At 45.3% G+C, this 12,227-nt stretch overlaps 1 protein-coding gene across 10 annotated transcripts in view; it reads left to right on the top strand.

Annotated features, from left to right (window-relative positions):
- The window catches only part of FOXP1 (forkhead box P1), a 341,534-nt gene that overhangs the window by 79,473 nt on the left and 249,834 nt on the right, over positions 1 to 12,227 (top strand). For 7 of the 10 annotated variants that reach the window (XM_048957784.1, XM_048957785.1, XM_048957787.1 and 4 more), the window contains one exon: positions 2,463 to 2,573. The exons of the other annotated variants lie outside the window; for them this stretch is intronic. The gene's annotated coding sequence lies outside the window, so the exon portion shown is untranslated. The remainder of the gene's footprint in view (positions 1 to 2,462; positions 2,574 to 12,227) is intronic. 10 annotated transcript variants of the gene reach the window in all.

Raw genomic sequence — 12,227 nt, 5'->3', positions numbered from 1 at the left:
ATAAACATCTGAAGATGGTAATTTTCAGGAAGTGTTTTTAAGACCTTCAGTGTTACATTTTCCATTTATTTAGGCAGACTTGGCTAATTGTTACAGAAGGAAAAAAGTTGCATTTTTGTGGGCAGTGAATGCCTCTGTGCTGGGCATGTCCCCAGTTATGTAAGTCCCCATTGAATCATTGGTTTGATGAAGGAATGGTGACTGAACGTGTTAGCTCAGCATCCCCCCCCCCCATAGCCCTGCTCTTTCCTTCCAGGTCCCACTCTTGGTGTTGTCCAGTTTCCGTGTCTGTGCCCATGCTTGATGCAATGTGCTCAGGAGCAGACGGATGGTGAGACTTCAGCCCCACCTCCCAGTGTGCTCACAGAGCCCACGTTTCGTGCCGTATGCATGAGCACGTATCAGCAATAGGGCACACGGTGTTTGCTTTGCATGAGCCCCTCGGTCCCTGAATCAGAGCGTCACTGTTTAGGTCAGGTGCTCTACCCCACATCCCTCCCTCAAAATATAGCGAGCGAGGACATGGCTGTGTTTAAACAGAGGAGGATGGGGCACACATGTGTCGGAAGCCCTGTTTCCCAGTGCCTGCTTTGAGGATTTGGAACAGATTTTGTTAGCAGGTATGTCTGGTGCCATGTGGCTGCGCACCAACGTGATGCTCTGAACAAAACCTCAGCTCGGCGCTGCTTTTCCTCCTTTGCTTTGCGGCGCCCGGGTTTTGATGTCTTGCTTCTCAGAATGCTTGACGGTAGTAATAACGGAAACAGCAAAAAATGTCAGCTTGACTACTGTCTGCGTGTCGGCACTAGTCCAGGGAGTTTCAAAGAGATGTTTTATTGATTCTGTAATTGCACAGTAGAATGGACAAACTGAACTGCACCTCGGGGCAAGGAAAGCCCCTGTCTAAGCGGCATCTGTTGGAGGCATGCGCTGCTGTAATTTGGGCAGGGAGTGCTGGCTGCACGGTTGGAACCAGGGGACTGGAATCTTGGCTTAACCCTTTTGTTGTAGGTGATGGAACTTCCCCTCTTCTGCCCATGTACGAGCTGACTTTGGGGTCCCTGTTGTGCCAGCGCTGCCCCTGGGGGCTCTGCGTGGCTGTGTCAAGTCACTGCCTCTGAGCTCTGGTGTCCCCGATGCTAGGGCATGTGGCATTGCCTCACTTGCAGTATCCACCTCTTCCTAACTGAAAAACTGGTCATCATCTCTTATGAAATAAGGCTGCGTTGTGCCGCTTGCTCCTGGGAGCTGATAACTTCCTCTAGCACAAGCTGATTACTTTCCAAAACTGAAGGAGTGGACTGAGCTGTTTTGCTAAAGCAATTGCAAATTAAATTTGTAAACTTTTGCTATTGCCATATTTTTTCACTGGCACTGGCTGTCTGTGTGCTGTGTCTTTAATTTGGTGAGAACACTAATCAATTAGAATAACCCATGGCAATGCAAAAGTGGTGGAAATAAATACAGAGAGTCTTTCACCTCGCTTGGAAAGCCCATGGAGGCTGCATGCTTAAATCACAAGTTATTGTCAATGGTTCTTAATTTTTAGGCTCAATGCAGGGGTGTCCAGGGTTTCACCCTTGTCCCCTCTCCCTTATGGTCAGTAGACAGCAGAAGCAGCACTTTTCCCTGGGATGTTGGCTGCAGTTTTAGGGCAGGAGCTGGGCTGAGAGTGTGGGCACAGAACCAGCAGCTCCCGAACCAAGCCCTGTTCTGGGAGCTCCCATGGCTTATAATTAGGGCCATGATTAGGTCATTGTCTTCCCGAAGCTGAGCTGGAGCTCGGGATGTGATGTGCTGTTTGTTTTTGGAAGTTGTGCAAACCTTTAATACATTGTTTTGAAATCTGGATATTAAATGTAATGTTCTTCTGAAGTGTTGCTGGGACATGCAGCACCATCCTGTCCTGTGCTGGATTTTAACGGGCTTTAAAAGAACATTGTTTTAAATGGAAGAAAGATGTGTACTTGACTTCTTGGTATTTTCTGTGGCTGCTGCTGAACTCCTGTATCTAGAGCCTTCTTTGTTGTAGTGGCATTGATAGACACATGAAAACAGCAAGGAATTAATATTGAGGTTGATGAGGTAAAGGCCATCTTCGTTTATGTGCATTGAGGAAGTAAATGGTGGAAGATCCCACCGGTGGGATCTGCTCAGCTCCCTGGTGGGGTTTCAGAGGCCTGTATGTTCTATGCTAGCAGGAAGGGCTGCACATGGGGCTGCTGCCAGGGGAAGAGCAGCTTTGTTCTGCATTGGGAAGAGAACGTTGAAGATCTGCTGATAAGCAGAGGAGGGGAACAGTACCCAGAGTGCACCTGATGCAGTGGTCTCATTGCATCATTAATCCAGACTACACTTTGAGCCCTGCAGAAAGAGCAGTAAGGTCTTGATGTAAGTGAGGTCTTGGTGGCGTGACTTGTAAGGGCAGCTCATCTTTACCTAATTGTACATTAAATTCACAGCCGAGGTACGGAAGCTGTCCGGCGGAGCAGCGCTGAGGTCGCTCTGGAGCGCTGATGGGCGAGGCGTAGCACGGGCAGCATCACTGTGCAACTCAGACTCCAAATTTGGAGGTAGGTTTGTTGAGAGCAGGATGGAAATTAAAATATCGGACTATGAGCTAATAGTTTAACATTTGGCTGAATCTTTATCACCTTCCTCCTCCAACTCTGACTCCTGTCACAGCGCTTACAATTTCAGTCTCGATCATCTGCCCCTTTCTGTTGTCGTTCTGTAACAATGGCGAGGTGAGCGCGACTGAAAACACAGAATGTGCACTAATATTTCCTGTGCCACATCAGATCACCAAAATGACTAAAGAACATCCTGAACGCTAAAATTCTCAGCACATATTTTCTGTCAACACTAACGCTGAGGTGGAGTTGCCCCAGCCAATCAGACATGGGGAAAAACACAGACTTACTGACCCAGAAAGAGCTGTAGTTCCCAATTTTTGCAACGTCTCTGCTCTGATTGGCAAGGAAAGGTGGTCAGAGTTGGAATCTGCAGTCGTGCAGTGCTTAGAAACCCCAAAGATGCTCGAGGCACTGCATACTGCGAGAGCCAGGCGTGGCCCTAAGGGCAGTAGCCATGGGAAGCAGGCGTTTTGCCAAAGCTCTGCTGCTGTCAGTGTGCTTTGCTGATAGAAATCATTCATGCTTTTGGCAGTAGTATCTGTATCTGCGTTTGTGATGCTCGAAGTCCATTGATGACTAGTTAAAAAAATGTGTAGATAAGCTGACTGTTCTTGCACCCAAAGCAGAATAAAGGGGTCAGTGCTGAGCAGTGTGCTGGACCCTGCTGGTGTGACATCCCAGTGCCAGCACCTCCCTCTGGAACAGGCCGAGGGAGCTCACAGCTGCGTTTTTTAACCTATATTTTAACCAACCTTTAATTAATTATTTCAGTTCCTGGAAATTTCTGCTTAGGATTTGATTGTAAGAGCCAGGTGTCCAGAAGATTAATTTGTCCTTTCGGAGTGCAGACAGACCGTTGCTGTTTTATAATCATCGACGGTGGTTGCAAGGAGCAAGGAAGGATGCAGTAAAATACAGCCGTGCTGACAATGTAGAAGTAGCGCATCTTCTTGCTGCTTGATATTTTGATAGAAACCTTTTGTCGCTTTAAAAACTGGCTGTGTATCAATATGATATGTTAAAAACAGAAGTAGGAAACTGCAGGCTTTTAATTTTTGCCATTTGAACCCTCTTACCTTGGATGAACGCAGCGTGTAAATTACAGTTCCCATGAGGTAAAAATCAGTCAAATGCTACTTAACCTTTCCTCTGCCATGTTTTGTGGTACGTTTCTGCTGAAGAGAGTATGTGCGCACGCCTTCATCTCGCTGCTGCGTGAAATTCCCGTAACAGCGCTGAATTTCTTGAGATTCCGATTCGAGGTAAGCAGAAATGCTGCACTCATAGAGGTTGTAGAGCTGAGCGGTTTCAGAAGAGCTGTTTGCCCTCCGTAGGTGAGGAGCTGGCACGGCTGCGTTTGGCACAGCAGCTGCCCTGTAGCAGCCTGGTGCGGTGCTGACAGCCGGGCTGAGTTCCTACCCGCTTCCATTGCAGCAGTTCTTTGCATGGGCTGTCCATGTGTTCCAGTCCTGGATTGGCATTTTGCAAGGCTGGGCTCCTGCAAAAGTTATAATTTTTTTTTTCTTACTGGTTTCAGACAAAGCAGTTCATGTATTCAAGTGGTTTAGTATAGAAAGTGACTTCTCTCCCTGATAATTTCCTAGTAAAAGAATCAGAAATGTGTCAGTGTTGAGACTTGACATTCAACATACCTCACGCAGAACCCACTGTATTTCACAGAAGTAGTTTTCTCTTGATTTGCTTATGGTCCACAGTGAGGTTGGTGCCCAACTCCGCACTTACATTCTCCACTGAACGCTTTTAGTGCGACTCTATCAAATGTTCCCTGGCGCTATTTGAAGACGCTCTTCTACTTTCAGGAGACTGTTTTTCTTCTAAGCAAAAGCAGAAAAGAAATTTGAGATGTTTTCTCAGTGAACGTTTTCATTTGAAAAGCAAAACAAGAAAACAGTGAAAAAAGGAAATTGGGGAAATGAGAAATATTCTCAAAATAGCCGACTTCAGAGTCTGTACAATATTTGCATTCTGTTAATTCAAGGGCTCCTGCAAAAGGAGACAAAAAGGAAATAAATGATGTCTTTGTAGTGAGCTGGGGTGATGGCAGTGGGAACAGGGCTGGTGGGGCTGTGGCCAAACAGGAGCTGTGCGGAGCCAGGCGTAAGCAGCAGCCCCGACAGCCCTCGCTCTGCTCACCTACCTGCAGGGGAGGCTTCAAAGTCCAATTGAAGTATTTAAGAGCAATAGTTTTAACACGTGGAGAAAGGAAATGAAATTTTCTCCAACAGGACATGGTTGGAACAACTACAGTGAAGGAAAATGGACAAGTTGGTTTGGTTTGTCATGCTACAAAGGAGTTGGCAACATGGATATCTTATATATTTAATGGTATGCGTTAGATACCATATAGAAATATTTTTACATCTTGCAGTTAATGAGGACAAACAAATTGTTGCGTGTGTTCAGTGTGGCAAAATAAAAGCTTGTGGAGGAAGTTCTTGCTTTAAATAAGCTCAGTTTCAATCACAGTGGTTCATGTACCCAGGACCAAACTGTGACTTCTTGTTTTAATTCTCTTTTTGCCTCATTCCTAAGGCAGAATTCCTACTGGTGTCAATGACTGAGAATCTGCAGGTGTAGAAAATGAATAAAAATAGAGGAAGGGCTGCAAAAATTGTTTTTTCTTCTTGTTGTGTACATTTGTTTTGATTCAGTAGAAGAGCTTTCCATGGGTTATGAGCACTGACAAGGGTGTATCGGGCTGTGTTGCTCCTCTCCAGTTTGTGAGCCTTGTACGGTTTTTACGAACAGCCTGGCTGGTGTATTTTAGCCCGAATACAGAGTGAGAAGCTTGGGCAAATCAGCTGCTTGTTCAGTGCAGAAACTTGTTGAGGGGAAAAAAAAAAAGGGGGAAAATAGAGGAGGAGCAAGGGAGCTTGGTAAGCCTGGAACACACTTGTGCAGCCCTCAAGGACAGTGCTGAGAAGGGTTCTTTAGCTTGTAGAGTTGAAAAGAAAAGCCAAAATTTGATGTAAATCATTCAGATCTGCCTTGATGTAAAGAGCTTTAACTGGACGTAGACTCCATTTAAAAATGGAACAAAACAAAATGAAAATGCTTGTACAGTTTGCATTTGTTTTAGAAGCAAAAGCTTAGCGGACTCCATGCGGTCTTCAGATGTGTAAGTAATGAAACTACAAAGCATTACTTTCTCTTGTGGACAGTCCCTAATTTTCCCCCGACCTCTCCAAAAGCCCAAGCAAGAATAGAAAGAAGTTTCAAATGTGAAAAAATGAAACCTGCTATTTATTGATGCTTCAAATGTGAAAACCCAGAACAAGATGGGGAAGTCGCTGGCTCTGGGGAAGAGTGTGGGACAGTCTGTTATTTCTAGGACTTGCTTGTTTTGGGAAGTCCTTCGTCCTGGGGAAAAAGCTGGGTACCAGAAGCCAAGGGTCCCTGGCTGTGAGGGTGAGCCTGCCTTGCTAAGCCATTTGCAGGTGGAAAGGCACTGGTTGTAGTGAGCAGTGCTGCCCTGCTTCAGTGCTGTGATGGCTCTGGGAGGAGGAGATGTGGGACTGGGAGACGTGGTCCCAATGCGCGGCGGGCAGGGAGTCGAGTGCTGCAGGGATGCTGCAGAGCTGAGCTCATGCATGTACTGAAGGTTTTAAGAAGCTTTCATTGAGGATGATGGAAGATGAAGAGCTGTCAGGGGTTTTTTTGAAGGGAGCTATAGAAGGAAAAATATTCTTGATTTTTTTTGTTTGTGACATGTCTGAAAATAACTCTGCAGTGGAAAGATTGCATTGTGCACAGAGCAGCAATGAAGCAAACAAGTTTATTGGTGTTATTTTTCTCCTGCAAACACTTCATTCCACGCTGTTTGTTGGAGCACCCTTTTAGCTGGGACAGTTTGTGTGCACGAACTGAACAGAAGTGAAGTTGGGAAATCATTTGACCTTCTGATCTGTGTGATCAGCAACAGAGACGTACTGCAGTGTTGGTGTGACATGGCTTTAGGTGGTTTGGTAATGTAAATGAGGCCAGTAACCTGAGCTCACTATTTTTTCAACTCGGCTTATTTTCTCCAGCTCTTTCCTCGATATTGCACATAAGGCAGCTATGCAGGTGGACTGGAAATGCCTTTTGCAGCTTTGCAGTTGTGTTGTTTTGTACACTAGAAAGGTGAGAAACTGTATGTGTTAGTAAAGCACTCTCTGAGAAGGAACGAGTAAACTAACATTTTAAAAGCCTTTTGATGGCTTAAGGAGAATTTATGGTGAGAAAATTCCAAGCTCTGTAGCCAGGGCAGCGCTTGTAGTGAAGAGGTACATGGCCGCCGTATGTACAGTAAACACAGCAATCTTAGAACATCTCTGTTATTTTGGGAAAATATTCAGACAATATATCAGTCTGGTTTTGAAACGGCTTCAAACATTTTACCACTGAAACCTCTAAAGCAAATGTTACAGAACATGCAGCTTGTCTGTTTATCTTCTCTAAAACTATGTGAAGTCATATGTGAAAAGCGATAAGAATCACAGCATCTCCTTTGGTTGCTCAACATGAGAAGATGATGAAGAGACGTTCTTCAGAAAGGCGGCCTAGCAGCTGGGCTGCTGGGCTGTTGGTGTGAGAAGGGAAGGGGTGGCTGTAACCTGGTGGGCAGGGGGAGGGCTTGGCTACAGCATTGGACCCGCACACACGCACAGCTTTGCACTTCTGTCATCTTGAAGTTTTGCTTGCTAAACAAGAAAATTTCCCAAAGGTAAAGGAAAGTTAACACTTCTAAAGCTGCCTTACTCGTAAACAGTTTTTTTGTGGATGAAATGGGGTCTGCAGAAACCTTGTGACAGAGCCCAGCAACGGGAGATGAAGTAATTGTTCCCGCTTGCTGCTGTTCCACCAGAGAGATTGTCCTACAAAGGTCTGGTGAATTCACGTGGAAAAGGTTCTCTCCATCCTTTGCTTTTTGTCTCCCTAGTAGACCCACAGAGTGTCTTTTGGTGATGAACTTGCTTCATTCCTCCTGTGAAGGCGAATTACAGGAGTGGGTAAGAGTGAAGTGGTAAAGTGAAGCAGGTAAATAGCTCTTTGGAATAGAAACACAGCCAGCAGGTGTTCTTGTGTGCTTGTGGGAAGTGCAGGCAGGGCTGAGGGGCTGAGGCAGGGCTCTTCTTCCCGAGGTAAGGAATGGAGGTTTCTCCCTTGCTTCGTGTGCCTTGAGGGGCTGTGCATCCTGTGAGCTACACCAAGCAGCTCCTGCATGGGAAGCAAGGGGCATTTCATCTTTCTGGGGACCCACAACCAACCCTGAGCCTGGAACCAAATTCCCTCCCGGAATGAAAGCTCAGTTTTGTGTGTTTTTAAATAGCACCATATATATATATTTTGTTTCTTGAAATTTTTAGAGAAGTGACGCATCCAATATTTTAATACTGAGAGCAGTGTTGCTTTTTGTTATTATTATTGAAGCTCAAATAGAACAATCAAGCCCATATCAAGCTTCCTTTTGTGCTTCACCCTTTCGGAGATGCTGAGAGCCCACCTGATTCTCCCAGTCCCTGTGAAGGATGGGGTGTGCATGGGAGGCAGGGAAGGCATAAGGCAAAGTGCGTGTAGGTAATTGTGGTAGGAGCGTCCAGCTGTGCTCCCCATGGCTTCACCACCACTGTAGTGCACTAAAGCCAGTGGGAAATGCTTGCACAGGGGGTTTGACATTTTTTTTTCTTTTTCTCTGGAACTGTTTCTCTGGTGCTTATGATCTGGCAGCAGAATGAGTCACTGTATCAAAGTCACAGCCAGGAAAGGAAAAAAATCGTGTATAGAACCTGCTAAATGTCGTGGACTGATGCTGTGTATAGCAATAGAAATAAGTGCTGTATGGCTAGTGGTGTGAGATTTGGCTCCACACCTGTATTCTCAAAGTATACATGCCTTTAAAAGTCTTAACCAGTAAGATCTATTTTTATTTCATTACTAGGAATAAAACATCAAAAAACAAGAAGAAAAAGAAGAAAGATTCTCTTGGTTTTACCCACCTCTTGAATTTTGTAGTAATCACCACAATGATGGGCTGGGGAAAGATGTGTTTTTCAGCTTCTGAAGTTCTGAAATGGTGCCCCAGATGTGTGCAAATCGAAGTGTGTTCCCTTCTTGGTGGCATCACCATGGCTGTGATCACTGTCCTCTCCGCTGCTGTGCTGATGACCAGCTGGCAGCAGTGGATTCAGGATGGGCACAAAGCTCCCAGGTGTTACAGGATTCTGATATGGACTTGTTTGTCCGTATTTGATCTAGTCTCAAATTAATTGATGCTGTTGATTAGATTCTTATTAAACGCCACTCACTGTGTGGCAAAATGTTATTCTTCTCCTATATGAGTGAAGCATAAAAGGTGAAAGTATACAATTAATTTGCCTGCACTTTCTTGAAAATTGTATGCTGGATTTCTGTGAGCAAATTATTGTTATTTACTGTGGATTTTGCTTGAATGTTTCAAGTCACCAATTATGCTTCTTTTTGGTGCTTAATGGCTTTTTATTTTTAGAAATGTAGCCAGTTCTTTCTGTGAATCAGGGTCCCTAAAACTGATCTTCAGAAAGCACTGAACACCGTGTAACCTCTTAGCTCTGTTACTTCACTGATTTCATGACTACACACATCGTGTTTAAAACCTTGACAAATTTGTTGGGCACATCAGTGACAAGCTGCAGGGTCCATCTCCCCTTTCCAGTGGCAGTGTGGGCAGTGCTCTTGAAGGAAGGCAAGTTTATGGCTGCGTCCCAGTGAGTGTTACACTGTTATAAATCCCAGTAGGGGTAGCAGTGCCCTCCTGTGCTCTCCAAAAATGTGTAGAAAGGAAAGTCTTTGCAGTGTGCTGCTTTTTGGGATCCTCTTTAGATTTTAATGGAGTGAGTGCCACCCATTGGATGGCCCTTGGGTGACTGAGCTTTGCCTTGTTCTAGGGAACCAGAGCAAATGGGGTCATTGTGTTTGTTGTCTGTCTTGCTGCTCGCATGCAGTCTTCCACATGAAGATGCTCAGCTGCATTAGGCTCTGCACAGCATGTGCCCAGGCTGGATGGGAGATGCTGTGCTTGCCCCAGCTTGGCATTGCCCAGCTTGCTGTGAGCAGTGTCACTGGTGCTGAGCAAGGGTGGGTGTAATGCCTTGCTGTCAGCGGGGTGACGGTCTCTCAGCTATGGGAAAAAAAGTGAGATTGAGGCCTATTAAATAGGTGTGTACATTATAATAGATGATTTGTCTGCTTGGTATAGACCATTGCTTAACTGCTGGTTCATTTAAGCTTTCATTAAATGTATTAAATGGTAGAACTGTCTCTCTGAAGGAGGGAACGTCCTTGATTCATTGCATTGGATTGGACAGGCGAACCTAGAGATATTCTTGTCTTTATTTCTTGGTTACAGTTTTATAACTAAAATTGTAGTTTCTTTTAACACGATCTCTGAACTCCCTCTCTTGTCCTGGTGTGCAGGACGTGAGCTTATGGTGAACCACAAAAGGAGATTTGGTAAGTGCAATCTTTTCTACCTGGACATGCAATGCATTTGTTCCAAGCAAGTTTCCAAGCCAAGGAATGGAGTGTCAGCTAGTTCAGGTGTCTTGAAAAAGCTCAAGGAGTGTTGCAGATCAACAAGTAAGAAAGAAGTGCTGTCTTGAAAGGCCTCAGGTTTCGGTTCCCTTCTAAAGGGTAGAGCAGTGCATGTAAGGTTGAGAATGTCAGAGCAGTCACCTGTATCAGCAAGTGAATGGGGAGCTGCTGGTGGTGAGGTATTCAAAGAAGCATGGAAGGTGCTGTCTGGGCACGGTGTCGTTTATCTGACTGTCTGTCAGGTTCACTGGGCAGTTTCAGTTGCGAGGCGGGACTTGTTCTCACAGAAAACCTGTTCTCTGTTCAACAAGACCTCTGAACTTCTCAGCAGAGCCTGAGAAGCATTGCAAGTGTCAGTGCGTGCTTTGGCTGCTTCTGCAGAAGGCAAGAGACAGCTGCTGGGTTTGGGTCAGTGAGGAAAGAGCTTGGATGGAGTCTGCTGGAGCTTGGGAGTGCTGTCTTATGCTGAATGTACAACACTCTCATAAGGCCATGAATACCCTCACTTCCTACTTTATTCAGCTGCGCTTAAGAAAACTCCAGCACCCCGAGAGGAGCAAGCTGGGTCAATGCAGTTATCCTTTCCTCCCTTCCAAAACGTGTAAAATAGAATAATTGAAATGTGAGTCAGTCTGGGGTACACTGTGAGCCTGGCATTGCTCCTCACCCTGCACCTTCTCTCAGATCTTGGTCTGATCCGTGCTTGGTTTCCTAAGAGAAAGGCTAAAACGCATCTCATCAGAGGAGTAATGTTAAGGTATTACAGCTGGGAGATTTACAAACATTTTTTTTCTTAGTGTTGATGGTATTTCAACGCTTTCCTTACCTGCACACGTACACAATCTTCATCAGTGGTTGTAGCACTGTTTTTAAATCATCCAGTTTTCCACTGTAGGTCATTTGGCCTAGGTCAAGTGAAAGTCTGTCTTGTCACTGTTGGAAAGTGCCTACATGTAAACAAGAGGTCCTTGTAACCCTTGAGGATAAAACTCCAGCCTGTGTTTTCCTGTGGGGGCATGTTTGTAACCACTTTGTTAGTAACTTAAAGCCGAGAGTCTTGAAATCTTCCTGTTTTGTCCAGTAGTGACTGTTTGCTCACTTTGTGCTTTCCCAGACAAGACTTTTGTAGGTGTCTCAGAACAGGGAGTTCATGAACAGTTCTCCCCTGCTTTCATACGTGATTGATTTTAGTTAAGCTTTCAAAAAATGGAAATAATTGTAGAGGAGATAAAAGCAAAGTGGGGCTTTTCAGCCCCCTGTGTGTTAGGTCAGCGGTCCTAGGAGGACAATTCCTCAGTGCCTTTCCTCCAGCCTTTTCCTAGACCTGTGGGAGATGTGCTGCTAGAACATCATGCTCTCTCTATCAGTAATGGATGTTGCAAGCACTCAGTTTTCCTCCCCATCAGTGTCCAGGTGGATATCAGCAGGAACCACTGCTCTTGGACTACTGAATTTACCTGTTCTTTTTTTTTTTTTTTTTTTTTTTTTTCTTCCCCTTCTTTTCTCTCCCATCTTGCCTCAGTCCTTTTATCTCAGCCTCATGATTGCTTATTGCTAAGCCTTGGGACAGCGAGGTCCCTATGAAGGAAGGGTTAATGTTGTTTGTTTGTCGAAGAAGGGTGGGGAGTGCTGCAGCGAGGCTGAGATGAAAGGTACTACCAGGAAGTGGTTTTCTTGGCTGGGGAAGGTAGAAATGCTTTTAGCCTTGCGACCGAGTTGACTGGCTCCAAGTTCCACACTGCTGCGAGGTACCAAGTCCAAGGGCAAGGCCTTGTTCTGCGGCTTTTGTTTGGAAGAGCTTCCCAAGAGCTAGCGTATGATTTTCACTCAAAAGCTCGTTGTCATTGTTCACTTGAAGAAAGTCCTTTTGTTCCGGCCTTTTTTGCACAGTCCTTATCTGAAGTTCCCCTGGGGTGCCTGGCCAGGGCCTCTCTTTTCCGTGGCCATGTGGACAGCAGTGTAAAACTTGTATTCAGAGACGAACTTCAAATCATGTGAATAATTATTTTTGACTTGGCA

Source organism: Lagopus muta, chromosome 11, assembly GCF_023343835.1.
Source record: "Lagopus muta isolate bLagMut1 chromosome 11, bLagMut1 primary, whole genome shotgun sequence".
In the NCBI taxonomy this organism is placed as follows: Eukaryota; Metazoa; Chordata; class Aves; order Galliformes; family Phasianidae; genus Lagopus; species Lagopus muta.
Note: the sequence above shows the minus strand (reverse complement) of the source record. Positions and strands in the feature narration are given on the sequence as shown.